This window comes from Euprymna scolopes, chromosome 24, assembly GCF_053919585.1.
Source record: "Euprymna scolopes isolate OS-2025 chromosome 24, ASM5391958v1, whole genome shotgun sequence".
NCBI lineage: Eukaryota > Metazoa > Mollusca > Cephalopoda > Sepiida > Sepiolidae > Euprymna > Euprymna scolopes.
The window spans coordinates 3,100,603-3,123,504 of NC_136505.1; the positions used below are offsets into that span (position 1 = coordinate 3,100,603).

General features: G+C 32.0%; 1 long non-coding RNA gene across 1 annotated transcript in view; it reads right to left on the reverse strand.

Annotated features, from left to right (window-relative positions):
- The window catches only part of LOC145246570 (uncharacterized), a 411,825-nt gene extending 395,011 nt beyond the window's left edge, over positions 1-16,814 (reverse strand). The window contains exon 1 of the long non-coding RNA XR_013863135.1: positions 16,385-16,814. This is a non-coding gene — a long non-coding RNA (uncharacterized LOC145246570). The remainder of the gene's footprint in view (positions 1-16,384) is intronic.
- Between the last annotated feature and the right edge of the window lie 6,088 nt (positions 16,815-22,902).

Consider the following 22,902-nt stretch of genomic DNA (forward strand, 5'->3'; position numbering starts at 1 on the left):
GATATATAATAACCGATTAACATTAACTACCTATGAGGAGTCGCAGAAATACCTGGTTTAGGACCTAGGCGCGGGGCAAACCCTCTCGGTGTTGATGGACCCGTAGATCTTTACAGACCATCTGTCTAGGGGAAGGAAAACCTTGAAGCTAAACTGAGGGAATGGATGCCTCTCCAGTCCCGAACGACAACCTTCGTAGAGCGGGTGACTCAAACAAATCAGCGGTTGGCAAACCTAAACTACTTAAACAGAAGATAGGCCCTGCTTATCGCCCGGCTTTCATACTCCTTCTTTGCCTATTAGCCAGGCGTAGAGGTGCTATCACAGAGACTTGATAGAATCACCCAGTGGTCGACATTATTTCCTTACTAGGGCAATGAACCCGTTTTCCCCGCTCAAGCCACATCCCCCTAAACTGTGAGGGTGCTTCAGTACCGTATATGCCAGTACAGTTGGACTGGACTGACTTTTGTCTGCTGGATTGAGGGTACCGGATTGACAGTTCCTGACTGTTGTTTCCGACTGATACTACATGAACCCAAAATCTTTGATAGCACTTGCAGGGGTGCTCTATTAACAGTTGTATAATGGGACGTTGGTAGTGCAATATCGCCTATCGAAAGGGACCCTGTACTCATCCCAGGTCAGCGTTCCTGAGGTCACAATTCTGTATGTGAAAAGATAGCTGGTTGTCTACTTGTATTGCATGTCTGATATTCTGCACATCCACTTGTCAGCATCCCTCACTCACCCGACATGACACTTTTAAATTAGACAAAATGAAATGACGGTTCAAGTAAAAAATTACGTTTAAATTAGAACCAAACTATATAAAAATCAACCTGCTTCCTCCCTTGAGTCTTGCATTTACGAATATCCGCGGGGTTAGAACTAACATAGAATATGTTGAATCATTTCTCCTAGTAAACACCCTGGATCTTAGCCTTAAGGGAAATTAACCGGTACTCTTACGTTCCCTCTAAGCACTTCAGCATGCCTGGTTATCTCCCACTTTGTCGTAAGATCTCAGACAGATATATGCACGGGGTTGGAGTCTATATTCGTAACACCCTCCTCTTTACTATAAAAACAAAACTGGAATCAGACGACCAGGCCTTTATGTGCTTGAGAATTAACATGCAAGATAATATTAGCCACTTGTATTTTCTCTATCGCTCTTTCTCAACCCAGGACTGTACCCTAATAAACAAAGTCTCTGGCAGCATAGATACAGCATTCTCCCTCAATGCAAGCGCACAAGTGCATGTATTTGGTGACTTCAATATCCAACACAGTAATTGGCTTGGATTCTCTACTTACAAAGATGTAGCTGGTAGCACAACACATAGCTTCTTTATATCTTATTCCCTATCACAGACGATTACATTTCGGCACGTTTCCCAGACCAGCAAGATCAACATGCCTCACTTCTAGATCTATTTCTGACCACAATCCCCGATGATTATATATATATATATATATATATATATATATATATATATATATATATATATATATATAAAGAAAATGAGACGTTAATAATAACTCAAAGCAATTTTTTTCAAAATGTGTGAAAGAATAAATTAACAACAAAAAAATGTTACCAAAGGCAAGGTAAGTTACTTTTTTCTTACATAACTAGATAAATCATTCATAACTTAATTTCTTTATTTACATTTTTTCACAATATTTTTATTCTTAAGTTAAAAACAAAGACATTAAAATTGATTTGGTTTCTATTCTGGAAGATTACATATTTTTTTTTACTTATTTCATTTCATTGTTTTTTTTTAATTTTTCATTTTATTGTTTTGTTTTTGTAATTACGCAGAGAAAGGGCAATTAAATTTACTTTTTACGGTATCTTTTATTTTAAATGTCATGTGAGACTACAGTCTAGTTTAAACAAAAAAAAACTTAGTTATTTCATTTTATTATTAACATATTCATAAGAAGTACAGTGAACTTAAAATTAAAATACGTTTATTATTAGTCACCACTTATCACCGCCCGGAGGCCACTCGAGGATAAGTGTTAATGAGTATAAAGTAGTCAATGGGAAAATTGCGTTGTGATCGTTAGTAGTGCGAATTGGGTAAATTGGATTACTTAAGGGGATGGCTTATTAAGATTTTTCACGTTGAACTTGAAGACAACCATATTGTAGTCGTATGGAATGCGGAGAAAACGGAAGAGACTTCTACAGGTGTACAATTCTAAGAAGGACGCTTTGGTTTTTGGATCTATATTAAGATTTAGGCACAGATAAAGAGTTATCAGCAGTCAAGCTTTTGTTATTTTCTTTCATAATGTTGTTATTAGGAGGTCTGTACAGTCGATACGTTAATTTCGTTTCGCTAAAATGTACGTTCCGTTCCTTTTTATACGTCCATTCACGGCCGTCATCTTACATACGACTTCAATCGATTGCCTATTCCTTGTATCTTTCTATAACATTTTGTTTGACGAGAAAAAATTTTGAAACGTATTTAATCATTATTTTAATTATTTATTTGGTTTATTTTACAATACACAGAGATTCGAAAAAGTGGCAAAAATTTAAATAAAATACAAATGTAATGTTACAATTAGCTATAAAAGTAACTTTGCATATTACCTGAACCTTTTATTTGTCTTTTAAAGTAGTTTTAATCGCTCTTTATTTTATCTTAATTATTAACTTTGTACGAGTCGTAAGAATTTAAGATGGCGAAAGTGCCCCAATTCTTCTTTTTAAGAAGAACTGAGGAGCCTTGTTGTAAAATTTTTTTCGCTCATATGTTTGAAGACTGCATCGCGCAATGCATCTGCATATTTTAAAGAATGGAAAAATGGCCAAAAACAAATATATAACATTTAAAATAGAAAATAAAATGGAAGACTCGTCCCTCGTAAGTTGCGTTGGAGGGGTGACGTCTCTCTCTCTCTCTCTCTCTCTCTCTTTCTTTGTATATATATATATATATATATATATATATATATATATATATAAATATATATATATATATTTAGGGATAGGTATCTCAGACAACTGATATTTTTGCGGGAATATCTCATCTTTTGTGGTACTAGCACGGAACAACACAAGGTGCGGAGAAATACTGTGCTATTTTTAAAAAAAAGAATTTTAAATTTTTGCAGAATATTTGCGTGAATTTTCAAAGAAAATATCGTAATGAAGAGAATAAAGATAAGCGGTGCAGCATTTCATAAAAAAGCAAAAAGAAAAGATCGTGAAAATTCATGGAAATATTTCTACAGAGGAAAGGGCGGGAACGAAAGGCGAAAATTATGATGAGACCGAAGATAAAATTGATATTGTCAACGTTGATACCATTACTTCTGTAGCGACAGTGAAGTTCATCGATCATGAATTCAAGGAAGTAGCGCGACAAAGAACGAAAACAAAATGCGGCGTTAGAAAAGATAATTAAAAAAATGGTTCTATAAGGTTTTGCGGAACGGTGAGAAAAGTTTGTTTACATGGATAGTGTATTCTCCTTCCGGAGAAGCCTTTTTATGTTGCATACTATTTTCGAGTGGAATATCGAATGTTTCTGCTGGTCTGAATTTAATGAATTGGTCGGAATTAAATTCAAAGGTATATTAACACAAAGCTAGCCCATCTTATGCTCAGGTGTTCCTCAACTGAAAGGAGATAAAGACCCGATTTGTTATAGAAATTGTTATTGACAAATGCAGAAAAATTTTATTAAAAAAGAAAACTAAGAAGTGGCGGGAAATCTACCTAGATTGCTGGACATCATCAGGTTTTCGTCAAGCAGAACCTGGCACTATAAGATTATCGGGAGGACATCCACGATAATGAAAAAGCGCAAGAAAAATTTTTTTTTTTTTAGAATTGGTAAATTTATTGGCCAAGTAGGACCCCATGTTTCCTGAACATTTTGTGAAAGTAAACCCGGGAAAGAAAATCGCTACTTCTTATCTGTCACCAGAAATTCAAAATTTGTGAGCATTTTGGCAAAAAAGATGAGAAAGAAAATCATCGATCAGATCAAGAAAAACAATATTTTAGCATGATGTGTTTTTTATAGTACTCCTATTATAGGACCAGGTTAGTGAGGTGTTGCGCTACGTAAAAACTAAGGAAAATTAAATGAAAGTGGAGAAGTCGTTTATTCGCTCTTTCAAGACAAAGTGTATAAGCGTGGCGGAAATTTCTGAACTGCAAAACGATGGGATTAAGATTAGTGACTGTATTAGCCAGGCATTTAAAAATGCCGCTGTTATGGTAGGCCATCGATCCGGTGTTCAGAAACGCATCTCTGAAATCAAACCAAAAGCTCTATTTATGCCGTGCACAAACCATTCACAATATCTGGCTTATGAATATGAAGCTTCTGTAGCGGTTCACTCTGTTACAGTTTTTGCCACACTGGACCGTTATTCTCGTACTTTTAGGCATCTACACATTTTGTCCTAATTCAGTTGACCAGTCTAAGTATCAAGCGGTCTATCGTAACTAGATGGAGTGGTCAAGCAGACGCTGTAAATGTTATGATAAAAATTATAGGAAGTCGTTATTGTCCCGGAACAGCTCACGGAAGAAGAAAAAATACAATCACAAGATCAGATGCATCTTTAATTCTAAACTCTGTACAGTTGTTCCCATTTCTTTTATTTCTATGACTTTGGAAACCTATTCCCCCATAAGTCAATGATGTCACGGAGTATATTTAAACATAAAGGCTGGATCTGCAACAATTTTCTGTCAGGCTGACGGCGTTGAGACATTGCCTTCTTCAGCATAGAGAACAGATAGTGGATACTGGAATAGACGAATAAAAAAACTCATCTCTGAAATGGGGATAAAACCTGGAGCTCATGTCCGCAAAAAGAAAGGAATGGTTGGAGAAGGATTGACTTACGCAATGCTGGGGTTTGATACTGAGTTGAGAACGTGAATTTCTGTCCGTTATAGTCGGGTGGACTGAAGAAATAGATCGTAGATTTCAACAAGTACACGATCTTGCAAATAAATACGCTTTCTTTTTTACACCGTCACATCAGCTTGGTGATTATTATGATTGTCAACTTGGCGAACTTGACGAAGATGAAGAATAAGGAGAATTCTTTGACGAAAGAAATAAATTACATTATTTTGCTAAACTTCAGAAAATCCTTGATATTCCAGAAAGTCATTGATATTGTGACACGACTGCGCATTTTCCTTGCCTTAGTTATCAGCGTTGCCATCTGTGAGCGCGAAACTGAATCACATAAAATACTACCTCTGATTAACAACGAGTCAGAAAAGGATTACAGACATGGCAATCCTCTCCGTAGAATTTGTAGATGGAGTAGATTTTGATAGAGTTATTGAAAACTTTGCCGAAAAACGCGCGAAACGTTTGTAAATTTTCAGCCGACTTGATAGCATTATTTGCAATTTAAAAATTAATTTATCTAAAAGAGTTCAAAACTATTTTTAAACGGGTGAAACATGATGAAAAACAACAAAAAAAGTAAATGAAAATGATTTTATCATTTCATAACATTTTCAGGTTTAAAATCATTTATCTTATGAAAAAAGTTTTCCGAAATTTGTGACTTTTCACTTTTTAAATTTCGCGCCTAAACCGAGCGATTCCACACACGAATTTCAAACAGAACCGGGAGAAGACATTTTTTCTCTCCAGGAGGCTCTGCCATCTAAGAAGAGCATATGAAGAAAAAGGAACGAAAACTTCATCGGACTATCTTCTCCATGTTTTGGCGAAAATGCGGACTTAAACAAAATAGTAAATAAAATTATTTTCTCATTTTATAACATTTTCAGGTTTTCAAATGTTCTCATTTAAATTTATTATTATATTTGTTTGTGTAGCCAATTAATTTCATTTAACATTTTTTAACATTTAAATTATACGTTTTTATTTTAAAAATATTTTTTCTATTTTTGCGTGTATTCAGTCTTTATTTACATGTTTGCGTAGCCAGTAAATTTAACATGTTTTAAATCATTTGAATGAGTTTTTCTTTTGAAAAATCTTTCTATTTTTCTGTTTGCTTATCCAGTCTGTATTTACTTGGTAAAGTAGCCAGTTAATTTTATCAAACAATTTTTTTCAATGATTTGAATAATACGTTTTTGTTTTTAATATCTTTGATTTTCTATGACGACGACTGTATATGACAACTGTATATGACGACTGTATATGACGACTGTATATGTATAGAAGTAGTAAAATAAGATGAAAGTCTAGTACTAATAGCAGCACTGAAATTAGACCATGATGTTAGTTCCACGAAAATAAATAATTTGAGAGGTTTTTGGAATTTTAAAGCTTATCACATGCTAGCAGAGAAAGGAAATCTGACGACAGCCCTGGGAAGCAAAAACAGTTGCCAAGCAACGGATATATATATATATATATATATATATATATATATATATATATATATATATATATATATATATATATATGTATATATTACCGAACAAAAAATGCAGTTAATCACAAGTCGAAAAGTTTTCTTCATTATCTTCTTCTTCTTCCTCTTCATATTATTATTATTATTATTATTATTATTATTATTATTATTATTATTATTATTATTATTATTACAATAACATTTCACGTGTATCCACTAAAGAACTCCTCAAAAAAACAAATGATTATTCCTAAAAAAAACTGTTAGCAATTTTTTATATAAAGAAAAAAAGTAAGAAAAACACAAAAAGAAATGGATACGTGTAAAGTCACAAAAACATAAATTATAAACGTATACATGCTCGAATAGGTATATATATGTATGTATACACATATATATGTACATATATAAATGAACATTCCCGACTCGACTCCCAGATAGTTAGAACCAGCAAGCCTCATTTCTGGATCTATTTCTAACAACGGTTCGTGTGGATTGTGTAACAAATGCCCATTTCCCAGTCGAGAATGTTGATCATTCTGTGATAATGATAGACATCACTCTTACCTCTGGACCTCGGGTTAAAGAGCCATTGCTCAATACCGCAATGTACTACAGTAGTATGGAAAGAATGATCCGCTAAGTTTGCTATAGTTCTCTCCACACTCAACAAATGTCTTAACGAATAATGATTTTCTGACTGCTGGAAAACGGTCTCTGTGTTACTAGTTCACAAGAATTTAGACGAAAGAACTGACTAATTAAATTATCGCCCCATTAGCCTCTTCCTTTTTCGATGGTCGTACAACTAAACGATATGATATAAATGCGGGAGTATCTCACAGGTCTACCTTTAAGACCTTTTTTATTTCTGATATTCATAAATGACCTCCCTGCTAAAATAGTTCCTGAGGTGGTTATATTTGCTGACGAAACTACGCTATATAAAAGGCATGAGGAGAGAACAAACGAACAAATATCAAAGGCAATGACGAAAACACTAGGGGAAGAGCACCAATATCAATGGAAACTGAGTAAAAAATGAATGATAACGTTCAATGCTGCCAGGACTTAACTCGTCCCCTTAAATGATTACAAGAAACCTTCTCAACCATCAATAACTATGGCTAAATATACATTACCTGAAAGTACTTCGTTTAAATACCTCGTCTTAATGTTCACAGGGAAAAGAGTTGAAACAGATACACTCAGACCATTGGCAAGCAGCTGCGAAGAAGGTGACCTCTCTCTACCGTGCTCGAAAGTTACTTACGCCTGAAAGTATCCTGTACCTCTAAAAAACCACCATTCGCCCGACGGGAAGCAAATCCCCACCCATACTCAGCAGATCCCTAGATCTAAGAAAGCCCTCTCTAATAGTTTAATCTCCTAGACTTGGGAATTCCCTTCCGGGTTCCTCTTCCTCAACCGTACTTACATGCAGAAGGCCAAGTGTTATATGAACAGGGATCTCACTGCTCAACTCCATTCATAGAATTCCTTGCAACTTATGTCCCTGATAGCAGATCCCTTCATTAAATTGAAAAAAGAAAACATAATAAAGAGTATATTAACAACAAAAACTATCAATGCTTAAGAGCATAATGTATTTTCTCGTTCATAACAGTCTACAATTCTATGTTTATTAGTCTTATATGAGGGCAATCTATTAGTCTTCTTGTTTGAAGGTAAAACTGAAAAAAAGATCTCTGTTGAAACGAACGGTTTCTCTAGAAACCACCAACTTATCCAACGATAATTTTATAGTATTCAACAAACTGACAGTTTCTTAGCTCTTCGGCTTGGTTTTAATTGCAAATACCTCGAGCCAAGAGCGACACCTATCTGTTTAGTTAGCAGTCCGTGCTGATATCGATTCGCATATCACACACTCGGCGTTATAAAGTGACGTTTCAATGTTTAAAACACATACGTGTCAGTTATAAAGAGTGCAGCATTATTTTTCATAAAAACATGGCATTTTGATTGATAACAGTTTGTTTATTTGGTAGAACCTCGAGAACTTTTCAAAACGGTACTATCTTTATTTATGAAAAAGGTAACCCGTACAAAATTCTCCCCATTTTAATTTCAGGACACCACATTTATTCATGGCAAATTCGATATTACTGAACATTTGAACAGTTCTGACAAGCATACTTAGTCGGAACTTCATTCTTTTACATATAAATTAAAGTCATCCATAAATAATAAACGGTTTACTCGGTACTCCTTCTTTCCCCATTCATAACACGCACTTACCTTTCGTAATATGAACGACAAGGGTGCCATATTCAAAACAAACAATAATGGCGAAAAGCTGCCCCCTCTGAAAAAATATTTTCACCGTTTGATGTCAGTAACACTTTCCAGTGTTTCATACTTCTTTTCAAATCTCGCACATGCGCCACTATCCCAATCACAATAAATTAAAAAAAAACATCAAGTTTTACATTATGAACTTTAGAAAACGCTCATTGGATATTAAGTTTACTATTAAAATAGTTTTATATTATTAATAGTAGTTTCATATTCCTTTGATTATCCGTACTATTGTTTTAATATTGAATGCTATTTGCACGATTATGTCGATGGAACTCCTGGATTCAGGCATATTTTATCGAAATCGAAAAAAAAAACACAATTACGAATTAATTGGAGCTTTTATTTATTAATGCTACCTTCCTGGATTAAATATAAGGTTCCGTTAGAAATTCTGTACGGATGCTCGGGTTCGACAGAAAGATTCCCGAGTTCTATTAGATAAACCTGTCGATTACATCATTGTGGGAACTATAGTCCGAGGAATTCAAATACTCCGAATAATAAGTTATTATCTAAACAAAACTTATAAACGTAAGCTGATTCAATTTCAAGACACCTTCGGAATTTTGTAAAAGAGATTATTTGGTTTCAACTTCCATCGGATGCGCAGTATCTTACACAATTGTTAAACAAATCTGTTGAGACGAGTTTTATATAACAATATTAGATTTTATAGCGAAATTTATATAATAATTCGAAAAAAAAAGTATTAATTCACATGATTATTTAAAATCTGTATAATATAGATTATTTGAACAACTCTTCTTATCTTGGGGAGGTGACACCATGAATAAAGTGCAAGGTAATAAGCTTTAAATACCTACCTTCTGGAAATTAAATGTAAAATCAATAAAGGAGATATTACAATGCCTGAGAGAACAAGAAAAATCGTTCTCTGTTGATTAACTAAAATATTTCGTGCCGAATTTCAACAGATTCTTGAGTTTAGCATAACGATATCAGAGTTCGAAAATCCGCATCTAAAACGCATTGGATATAAACCAAAGATAAGAACAATAGCGAATTATTGAAGTATAGAAAATAATGAAAACAACAAATATTTTAAGGATTGAATGTAACCAACAATATCAGTGCCAGATCAATCATTGTGACTCAAAACTACTGAGGAATTTGAAAATTGAAGTTTTATTTTCACAGAATAAGGTTAGAATTTAATGCCAAAGAAAAAACGATGAAAATCAGAACGGGCGATTTTAGCCTAAGTAAAAACATTACGCAGCCAAACATCACAAGTGTATCTGAAAAATTTTATTATCGAACAAGCGGAAAAGCCCGACATGAAAAATCAATAGTAGGTTTTAATATGAATGACGCGCGTTCGAAACGGAGGTTTCTGTTTAAACTACAATTGCTCTATAAGACGTGACCTTTTCATTTAAAACTTACATTCAAGACACTGCCATCACACAAGCAGTATGGTCAGGCATATAGAATCAACATTACATTCTTTGAGATGACAAGCGTGCGTTCGAAATGAATGTTTCTGTATAGAGCACAATTGAAAGATGGTATTGGTTTTTTCATTTGAAACGTTAATTCAAGCCATTATATATATATATATATATATATATATATATATATATATATATATATATATAGCCATTATGTATATATATATATATATATATAGTGCAAAATATATATATATATATAGTGCAAAACTTATATATATATATATATAGTGCAAAACTTGTTGAAATTCAAAGATTTACAATGTTTTGTAACTTTGTTGGTAAAAAAGAAAAAATGTAAGTCTGTGAAATTCACAAGTTTTGCACTATATATGCTCTGCATCAATAACATAGATACATTGAGCTTCACTCTAAATTAACGGTGATTCAATTTTTATCATAACAGTGTAAACCCGTTAAATGAAAATGGTATGCATTGAACTTAATAATATTTCAAAAATAAACATTTATAAATATGTATATATATTTATATATATATATATATATATATATATATATATATATATACATAATTTCATAAAAGCAAGAGTAGGTTCTCTACAGTGCAATGTATTGTGGAGTAAGTCACTGCTTGGAGGTATATGAAATTACCTATGGTCCATCACGATGGATAGAGCAGGCAATCAATTTGAAAATAATATTTCACCAATTTCTATGACAATAAGAATATGGAAATTTGAAACATCTGTTGATTATTATTAAATCACGGACATAGTTGCGTCTTCCCATATATATATATATATATATATATATATATATATATATACGCACACACACACATACACACACACGCACACACACACACACACATATATATATATATATATATATATATATATATATATATATATATATATATATATATATATATATAGCTTAATGTAAAAGGAAAAGAGAAAGATCAATACCCCAAAAGGAGACTTGTCCGGATAATGCCAAGCTCAACAATAATTATTGGAGCTTATACAATAGGATAACAAGAGTATGAAATGAAGACACACAACTATATATTAGTAGATATAGAATTGATCATTTATTGAATAATGGAATACAGGCAAAATTTGGGGTATAGAAGGGACTCTTTATGCGAGGTCATTTCGAAGCCTAATGTTTCTCATCAGAAGAGTAGAGAAGGTGCTAGCTGGCATGGGGAAGATGCGGCGTCTAGCGTAAGGCATATTACCTTTCAGTTTTACAACCTTGAATACCCCCCCCCCCAAAAAAAAAATTAATCAAAATTACCCACTCCATAGAAAATAGACATCCCACAAATCGTTAAAATAAATTACCACGCAGCAACAATATACCCCTATTTAATCATATTACATATACCCCTTAATCTCAATACTATATTAAAGACCATATATATTCTTATATATCATACTAAATACAATAAACTTCTCGTTATTTATTTAGAATTCAATAAAGCTTCCCCCAACATTCTATAATTCCTCTTAATCTTTTACATCCCTAATGAACCTTACGGTAGACGCCGCATCTTCCCCATGCTACCTAGCACCTTCTCTACTCTTCTGATGAGAAGCATAAGGCTTCGAAATGCCCTGGCATATAGTCCCTTCTATCCCCCCAATTTTAGCCTGTATTCCCTTATTCAATAAATGATCTATTCTATATATAGTTTTGTGTCTTCATTTCATACTCTTGTTGTTCTACTATATATATATATATTTATATATATATATTTATATATATATATATATATATATATATATATATATATATATATATATATATATATATATATATAATACTATGGGGAGGAACTGCTCAGAACATATTTTCTTTCCTCAACAGGGTACAAAATTGATTTCAAAATTTGCGAGGCAATACCCATTTTTCTTTCTGCCCTTTCTTTACTTTTATGAGACGGTGTCCGACTGAGCCTAACTATATGGTTCTCCCCTTCCTGTCAGTCATTAACGACCAATATTCGATTAACTAAAATGACTACTAACAATTTCTATTACTCTCTGTCTGCGCCTAAAACTAATGGAAATTTATATAGGAGAGGGGTTTTCTCCGCCTAACTGCTCGTCTGTAGTACACAATACCACACTGCTGATAGCTAGCTGAGTATAATATGGTCATTTTCAAGTGTAAGAGAGAAAGAGTAATACACACACACACACACACACACACACACACACACACACACACACACACACACACACATATATATATATATTGAGAGAGAAAGAGAGAGAGAGAAAGCTAAGAGCTACAATTTAATAATGTCATCGACAAGAGAAGCAAACTATAGAAATAATCACAATACATAAGCCTTCCCTTCTTCCAAATTTCTGGTTACAGTAGTAATATACTCACGCTAGTACACATCTTATTATGGTTAGATTAAACTATTATATATATATATATATATATATATATATATATATATACATATATATATATATATAATAATTTAATCTAACCAATTAAACATGGATGTCTCCTTTTAGTTTATTAGACAGAAATATAATATTCAATGAACGCATAATAGATATTTTACGTATTAAAGTAACACTCCACAAATTTAGCACCACTCTAAAAATTAAACAATCTAGGTTTCAAATTGTAATCATAAAGTACAATGTTGAATTGATAGTATTCCGATTAATTAAAAATGAGGTCAGTTTTGAGAGTAATTATGATACCCTCAGGAAATGTAGACCGAACCATAGTCATTTATGCCAGAATTAAATTTAAAATATTAATCCTAGGCTAAAGGTGGTACAATTAGGCTTTTAGAATATAAATTTGATAATTGCGTGCGTAATCGATAATTTGGCGGAGTTGTTTGTGAAAAATGTAAACGAAAATCAAACACATTAGCGAGAAATTCCACGTGCATCATATTACTTATACAGATAAGTAAATTCAAATAAGTTGACGATTGTGGTTGTTTAATAAACGTAATAATAAAGTATAGAATGTTTCAGGGAAAGATCAAATAGATAATTTCCAGTTAAATTAAAATTCTATCTACGAATAGAACACATTCTATAAATGTGACAATTTTAATAAAAAATAAAACAATTATAATTGAACATTTTTTTTACTTAATTATTCTTAGATTGTTTACCTATTTTTTTCTATATTTTACTTTAAACATGATATATTTCTAGTTATTAAATAGAAGTTTTAATATATGGATTATTGAGCGTATGTACATATATATACGCGTCTGTTTGTAAGTACTTACATATAACTTATATTTTCTAAGAATTATAAATGTGGTGAACATTATATTGCAAAGGCATTATCATTTATCCAGGACCGAAGGGCATTCGAGGATAAAGGTCAATTAATGTAAGGGGATACTTTAGAGATCGTTAATGACATAGATTGAGTAGAATCTGGATTATTCAAGGAGACGGCTCAACAAGCACTTGTTTACATTGGACTTGGAGGCTGCCGTATTAAAATCGATCGGGAAGCAGTCCAATAGGACAGAGTTCAGCATGCGGACATTTCTATGAAAGAAGCTTTGTTCTTGGAATCAGCGTTTAGATTTAAGCACAGATAGACAATGGAAAAAATTAGTGATAGTGATTGTACTAATCGAGTATTTTTCTGAAAGTTTGACAAGGAAAACAATAAATTGAAGCTCAGACGAGCACTTGCCATGATAATAACGATAACACTGAGGATGGCTAGCAACGCGTTTTCTGTGGAAATGAGCTTCAGGATAAGAAGGGACGTAATAAACTACTCGGTTTCAAAGCCGGGTCTGCACACTATCAAGTCATGATAAGGCGCACCGAACAGCTCCTGCCTAGATGTGGCAACTGTATATGATTTTAGGACGTCTTGTCTCTTATACAGAGAGAGAGAGTTGCATCGGCAGTGAGATACCTACTGGAGCGGTGGAATGATTCAACCTTTCTCCCAGCGATCTTAGCAACATATATTTTATATATAAATAGATTAATATACTTTACACACAGTCACGCACACACGCGCGCACGCACACACATATATATCTTCATACGTATATATTAATTAGCTATTTATACAAGGAAAATTATATATATATACGTGTGTGTGCGAATTTGCATGTATATATATATATATATATATATATATATATATATATATATATACTAGCATAGGTGCCCGGCGTTGCCCGGGTGTTTGAGTTGTACCTTGAGCAATAAAAAAAAAAAGTGGTAGTAGGAAGGCACGCTCGAACCCGTTCCGCGACGGAGGAAATGAATGGGGAAAAACGTGACCTCTTAACATTTATTGTTTGGGGCTCAAATCGTTAATAATTTAGATCCATGTCCAAGTAACCTATATCTAAAATTTCAATTGTTTATACCCAAAATTAGCGGAGGAGTTTGGTAGAGTTTTCAAAAGTCAAATCGTTGAACATTGACCCCTTAACAGCCAAATCTCTGATCGAAAACCGATTACAAAGATTTCCCCAAATCTCAATACCCTGTATATCAAATTTTGAGTCTGTAGACTGAAAATTGACAAAGATATTGTGTCGCGAAATGTCCACAGACAGACACACACACAGACAGGACGATAGATATAAATGTAATATATTTACCGTGATGATTTTCTCTTTAAATAAAACATGAATATAAACTTTTAGGTTAATTGATAGAAATATATTTTCATAATGTAACTATCAAGCTAGAATAATTATCTGGTACCTGTTATTATAAATCCTAAAAATATACATACAATATTTATATCCCCTTATAATGTTACGCATGTATATATCTATGGAACAATGATTATATATATATATTGGTTGGTTCGCTGGTTTTTGTTTTACGGCATATCATCCCTTTTCAGGTTATTTAACGCCGAATTCAGTGATTTTGAAGAAAACATTTTTCATACAATATATATTTTTTTCAATTTTTTTTTATCTAACCCATAGTTGGGACCCTAACAGGTAGTACCACCCCGGGTCAGAGTGGACCTGGGAGCAATGGCAATTAAAGGGTGGCTCCACACTCCCCAAAGCCTGCAAGCTGGGGCCCCACCATCGGATATAGTTTAAGGTCATATCCAGGACCATATATATATATATATGTGTGTGTGTGTGTGTGTGTGTCTGTGTCTGTGTCTGTGTCTGTGTGTGCGTGTGTGTGCAGACAATTTTCAAATCTATATAAATAAATCGTAGATGTATGTATGTATGTATGTATGTATGTATGTATGTATGTCTATGTTAAAATGTGTATCTGATTAACTTTGAAACCACTGGTCACACAACACTGAAATTATCGGGAATAGTTATCATACACAAAATATAGTTTATTATGAGTAAACTATTTATTTACGTGGATAGAAAACGCAACAGACATATGTCGACAAGTTGAAATTCAAAATGCTCATTCCAACTTGCCGACACATATTTATTAGTTTTATGCATATGCAAATACCTTGATTGTTTCTTATCTATTAATCGACAGCTCCAACGGTAAGAAACGCTGCTGTCCGCTAATTCTTTTGCTTTCGATTCCAGCTCACCTTTTAAAAACTTTTGGAATTTGTTCTATGTATAGATGCTTATATATATATATATATATATATATATATATATATATATATATATATATATATATATATATATATATATATATACACATACATATATACATACCTACATAATATATATGTATATATATATTTTTTTTTTTTTAAATATTCAATATGGAATTGTCTTTGCTGTAATAATAAATACGAAATCTGCATGAATTAAAATATATTAAGTGTTTTGCGTGACTGGGCAAGGCTGGGCGGCTCCGCTGGTTATTAATAAAAAAAAGTCAAAGCTTCCTTTATTCTGAGAAGCTTTTCATAAAACTAAAAAAAAAACTGTAATCCGGAAAATTTAGTACCTCATCGATATATAACATAACTTTAGTGAATTTTCAAAATCCAAACTAATATAATATTATAAATTTTGAATTCCTAATTAATAAAATATTATAAATTTTTAAACTCGTAATTAATATAATATACATTTTAAAACTTCTAATTAATATATTAAAATAAATGTTTATTCCTAATTAAAATTAATATACAGTAATATAAGGGACTTATAAATTGTAGAAAAACATGGAATAACAAACATAAAAAAAACAAAACAAAAACAAAAGGGAAAGAAATAGTGTACTTACTGCTGAAATCCCAATAAAATGCGCACGCGAAGTTCGTCTTAACAAGTTTGTGTGGTTTTAACTTATCCGTGATGAGCGGCGTCTCTCCCACTCGATCTATTTCTCATTCCCTCCCTCTCTTTCAATCGTTCACGCTCACTCGTTTTCCGAACGGGGACGAACATACCGTACAGGTGGCGGCTTCCAACACGATGCTATAAACTAATCACACATCTTTCATGTGTATCTCGCTGATTACATTGCCGTGTCATGCAGCTATGAACTCTTAGAATTCGTATGTATACGGCACGGCGCTCGGCAAACAATCTGTAAAAATGAAATCGGTCTGTGAGTATGGATCTCAGGACAGCATAGTAGCAACGTGGTTTGCTGAGTGGCGACAGAATTGATTATGGAACGAGAAAAGATTGGAAACGCGTCCGCTTCTTATTGTGGGAGAATACACTCTGTCCATATTGACATAGTGATAACAGATGGGCTGGAATTCAGTGTGAATATTATTAGCGCATCTGTTATGGAGAGAGGTAAAATATAAGTAGTTTAACAATATATCATATATTTTATGTTTGGTGTTGTCTTATATAAGTATATAAGTAAAAATTATATACACAAATACACACACACCCATATATATATATATATATATATATATATATATATATATATATATATATATATATATATATATATATATATATATATATATACAATTTATGTAAGGTTAGTGAGGATAAAGCCTAGTAGGATGCTTTATTATAACAAAAATAAAAAAAAATAAAAGCGTGATATATTTTTTATATGTGTCTTACAGAAAATCAGAATAACATCGGCACTGTCGATTTTTTTATTCCCCACAAAGAGGATTATAATAGATAGAAGTTGGATAAAATCGGGTATAGGAGGCTTATTATATCTCCCTTTTGAAACGATTAGAAACCGACGGCACCGTTGTTTTTCTAGTATTCTATAACACACGCACATATATATATATATATATATATAATTTTTTTATGTAGAAATATATTTTTCTTGTAATATATATATCAATCCTTATTTAAGAAGCTCAATGTAATTACAGAGCAATATAGAGAATAAATGATAAAAAGTTATATTCCAAAAGTAATAATGTTGACCATCTTATAATTTATTCCTTTAATTCAGTTGGCTTATACAATTCTTGACAGTAATTAAGTGATTGATTTTTCGCTACGAAACAACACATAGTGTCAAGAATTGTATAAGTACACTAAATTAAAGGAATAACCTATAAGATGGTCAACATGTTATATATATATATATATATATATATATATATATATATATATATATATATATATATATATATATATATATAAAACATGCGGTGTTAAAATCACTTGATCACCCTCGGCCTGTTAAATGAGATTCGTGAGTTATATAAATATTAATTTCAACTATATTCTCGGTACGTTTACCGTTGGCCGAGCAGTTTTTTCCTTGCGAATAGATTCAGAGAGGATTTTGTGGCTGAGTTCGAATCTTTTGACCGACGGTAATCGTAAGTCACTGCACTGATAATTCCCGAAAGAATGAAACACTAGCTGTAGATTAAAAAAAAATAATAGCAATAATTATATAACATATCCAAATCGGTGGATCACAGATACAAAAATTGTTTACTTTAAATCCAGTCGTAAATTTATTAACTTTGACATCTATTATTAGATTTTGCTGCCGCAACTCTAATGAATAAGTCTTTTTAATTTGATATTATTATTATTCGCACACATAAGTTCTATCATAGGTAATTATCAGTGATTGCTCACTGACCATAACTGGTGGTGCTTCCTGGAATGTAGGTAATAGAAAGTCTTCTCAGACTTCAAGCATTCTCCACAACTTTCAGTAACATTTGCGAATGTATTTGCATCACTGCAACAGCCGCTTACCATTGTCATTTCGTTAGCAGTGAGCATTGGTGATCATTGCGATTTGTATAGCAATGCGTCTTGCCAAGGTCTCATAACTTTTCACATTCATCCAGTGGGGCCTCATTAGTGCTTACTCTCCTCTGTCTTTCCATCTTCCGCCACCCTTCTCGATTATGTGGTGTGGTGTCAGTTGATACCGACACCGCATTTTTTTAGGGGTCTGAAAAGGGTTAGTTAACTTACAATTATTATTATTATTATTATTATTATTATTATTATTATTATTATTATTAGTAGTAGTAGTAGTAGTAGTGTATTATTATTATTATTATTATTATTATTATTATTATTATTATTATTATTATTATTATTATTATTATTAATAAGTATTTTACTATTGCTAAATTATTCACAAGTATTGAGATTGGAAATACTGAGAAAGTACATTTCATTTTAACTTAGCCATTCTATGTAAATACAGTATTATTAAATATCTATTTATCACTTTCACTCTCTCCGATTTTTTCATGTTTTCCAATTTTAAAATTCTATACGGCATCTTGAACGTTTGTCAATCTCACTGTCCTCTCTATCTTTCTCTCTCTTTCTGTATCTCTTTCCCTCTTTCTGTCTCTCTTTCTATCTTTCCCTTTGACTATTTAATGGTGATACTGTTCAATAGATGAAAATAAGAAAATGAAATACTACATTATAAAGAAGAAAAGTAACGCGTTTTAAACCTCTAGAATGAGACAAACAGGTAGAGAAAGAGAGAAAGAGAGAGAGAGACGTAAGGAGAGAAAGCAGTCGAAATATCACGAATATTACTTGATAACAAAGGCAATATGGTGAATAAAAAGGTGATTTCTCGGGAATGGATAGTCTTGGGTTTCGTCTCCAAATGTGTTTTTATCAATTTAAAGGACAAAAAACAAATAAACAAAAAAAAAACAATTTTAATCGATTATCCTAATTACAGGGCAAACATGTGAACATTAGACAGTATCTGCTTTCATAACAGTGTTAGACGGACACACGCCCCTCGGTTTACTTTTTTAACTTTATATATATATATATATATATAAATATATATATATATATATATATATATATATAAATATATATATATAACTACTTCATTTACTCACATAAATTTAATATACGAAAGTATAGATTTATGCGTAAACTTTACGTATTTACTTCAAAAGTGCTCAATACGTAGGTAGAGCTAGTTAGTAATTTATAAAATATATACATTTATATCGCAAATATAGTAAATATATACGAATATATATATAAATATATATATATAAAGTTAAAGTTAATGTATGTATATATATACATATATATATATTATAAATTACTATACATATATATGTATATATACACACATTAACTTTAACTTTATATATACATATTTATATATATATATTCGTATATATTTACTATATTTACTATATATATATATAGAGTAAAAGTAATATTTGTAGTGTTGTTGTTAATAGTTGTGAAAATGGTAGAAGACCTTATTCAAAGTCAATTGGCTGTCATTAATCATCAGAAAGTGATTAAAAAAAACCCACTTGTTTTCTCATTACAAAAAAATGCTTATTATCAATATTTCTGTTTTATTATTTCTAGCATCATTTTTAATATTTCTAGCAGTCCTCGTAATTTATTGCTTATAATAAAAAAAAATTATTATGGTAAACTGCAAAAGTTAAAGCAAAAGGATAATAATTATGTAATTCATATGAAAACTCACCTCTTGTTTTTTATGTACTTAGAAAAGTCTAGTCCAGTTAAACTTGTCGACTAAATATAAAAAAAAAAACAAATAATCAAAACACAGAAGCGAAGCCGTGCATACACATAATGATAGGATTCAGAAATAAAGTTGCTAGATTCTGAAATATTAGTTTATAAGAAGAAGAAGAAAAATATACTTGGATGCAAAGCAAGTGTTTATAGCAAAGCATTAAATCATATGCTGTCTCGGAAAAGAGCTATCGACGACAAATAAATGATAAGATTTCAAAACTCTTTTCGAATTTTATAGGTCCGCAATGTAAACAGATGTCTGCGGGATTTTATTTGGAGGCCTTATAATACATAGGTATAACCTGCATCGTTTTACATTACGTACTGATTTATCAGGTTATGTAAAGTATAAGTTTGCTCATTTTATTATTAATCATACGTTTATTTCATTATGCATATATTTATACATGTGTATATTATTTCATGATATGATATTTATTATTTATCGTATGTTTTATCATTTTTCTTGTATTTGGTGGCGTGTGTTATATCGATATCAAATTAGCATTTGTAAAAATGCTTTCTGTCTGTATGATACGGTATATATATATATATATATATATATATATATATATATATATATATATATATATATATATGCTTTCTGTCAGTATGCTACGTTATATATATATATATATATATATATATATATATATATATATATATATAATAAATGACAAAAAGTTAGATTCCAAAATTCATGATGTTGACCATCTTATAATTTATTCCTTTAATTCAATTGACTTATACATCTCTTGACAGTATCTGTTTCGTAGCGCGAAATCAATCACGTAATTATTATATCAATCAGTGAATCTATTATGGCCTTAACTCATCAGAAGAAGTAGCTACAATCAAGCCGTCAAAAGGAATTGAAGTGTGATTTGACATGATTAAAATCCGAAAATTGGAAGGGACGCTGCAAATACCTTTATATTTTTCCATTACGCCATATTGAATTTTTCCAAACGTACTGCATATATATATATATATATATATATATATATATATATATATATATATATATATATATACACGCATTTATGTATATATATATATAGATACACACACACATATATATATGCATACACAAACGCACACATATATATATATATATACATACACACACGCATATATATACACACGCATATATATATATATATATATATATATATATATATATATATATATATATATATATATGCAGCACGTATGGAAATATACATGCCAATAAAGCACCACAGAAATTTGCTCGTTTTCTCTTCGTGGGTGTTTGTCAGGCTAATACCTGAAATATATATTGCTTCGTTCTTTTATATATCTCTGTGGTATCGGCTTTGCTATTCAGCCAATCAGAGTCTTAGTTCTTTAACCACATATTTATTGCAGCCAATAAACTGCGTGCGTTTTATACTTGTTCATTTATGCAATGGCGTTTTTTATATTTCATTCTAATCGGAGATGACTTTATTTTCAATTACATTATATGTTATATAGGAGTATATGCTTATGTACTTGTTTATTTATTTTTTAATTATTTTTTTACACGGTGGTCACCTCTTTTCAAGGCCTGGAAGCCACTCAGGGATAAGGGTTATTGCAAGTACATTACGTTAGTGTGGTGATTTGATGAAGTGTTTACTAAAGGGGGCGGTTCATTAGGAATTTGTTAATGTTGGACTTGAACACATCCAAGTTGTAGTCAGGTGGGAAGCAGGCAGAGGGAACAGAGTTCCACAGGCGTGCAGCTCTAAGAAAGAAGCTTTGTTCATGGAATCTATGTTTTGATTTAGGCACAGATAAAGAGTGGGGGAAATTTTTCACAGTGGATTCAGCTAGACGGGTGTTTTTCGCGAAAGATTGGCGAGGAGGGGACCAGAGATTGGACTTCAGACGAGCACCTGCCATGGAAATAACGATAAAACAAAGACAGGCTCGCAACGTGTCTTCTGTGAGAGAGAGGTTGCAGGGTAGAGAAAAGGGCATCCCCTACCACGAAGCCACGAAGTCTATTTAGTACTCTATCAAGGCAGGATAGCCTGTTTTTAGCAGCTCCTGCCCAGATATGGCAACAGTATTCCATTCTTGGACGTACTTGGCTTTTATATAGATAGAGAATAGCATCAGTAGTGAGATATCTTCTGGAGCGGTAGAAGGATCCCACCATCTTTCCAGCGACCTAGGCAACAGACTTGATGTACATGTTATATTTCAGATCAGGAGAAAAGGTGAAACCCAGAAGCTTGTCAAAACACGGGGCCTCTCCCAGACGAGAGACATCCATCCCAATTGATACCAGATGGGGATCAGAGACGCTTATTTATAATTAATTATTATTGTTATTCTTTTTTCATAATTAATTATTATAATTATTATTATCATAATTGTAATTGTTGTCTTTTATCATTAGTAATTTTTAGTTTTCCTGAGGTAAACTTTATTTTGTGTATACCTACATTTGCTATTCTACTCATGCAGTTTAATAAATTTTAGGGTCTATAATGTTTAAGATTTCTAATTTCTTATTCAAACATAGTGGATTCCCTCAGTTTTGAAGGCTATGAGTAACTGTGAGCCTGCCTGCGTGTGGAATTTTGTGACAATAGTTGCGTAATCATCAACCACACCTCTCCTGAGTCAACATTGTTTAATACCAGTAGCAAGTGGAAGTTCAGGACGACTGGAAACAATGCCGAGATAAGCGGAGAGCAAATAGAGCGACTAGAATTTCAAAATGGCCACTCATTTTAGTACTAACAAGGCTTAACGTTGATTAACTGCGGTGAT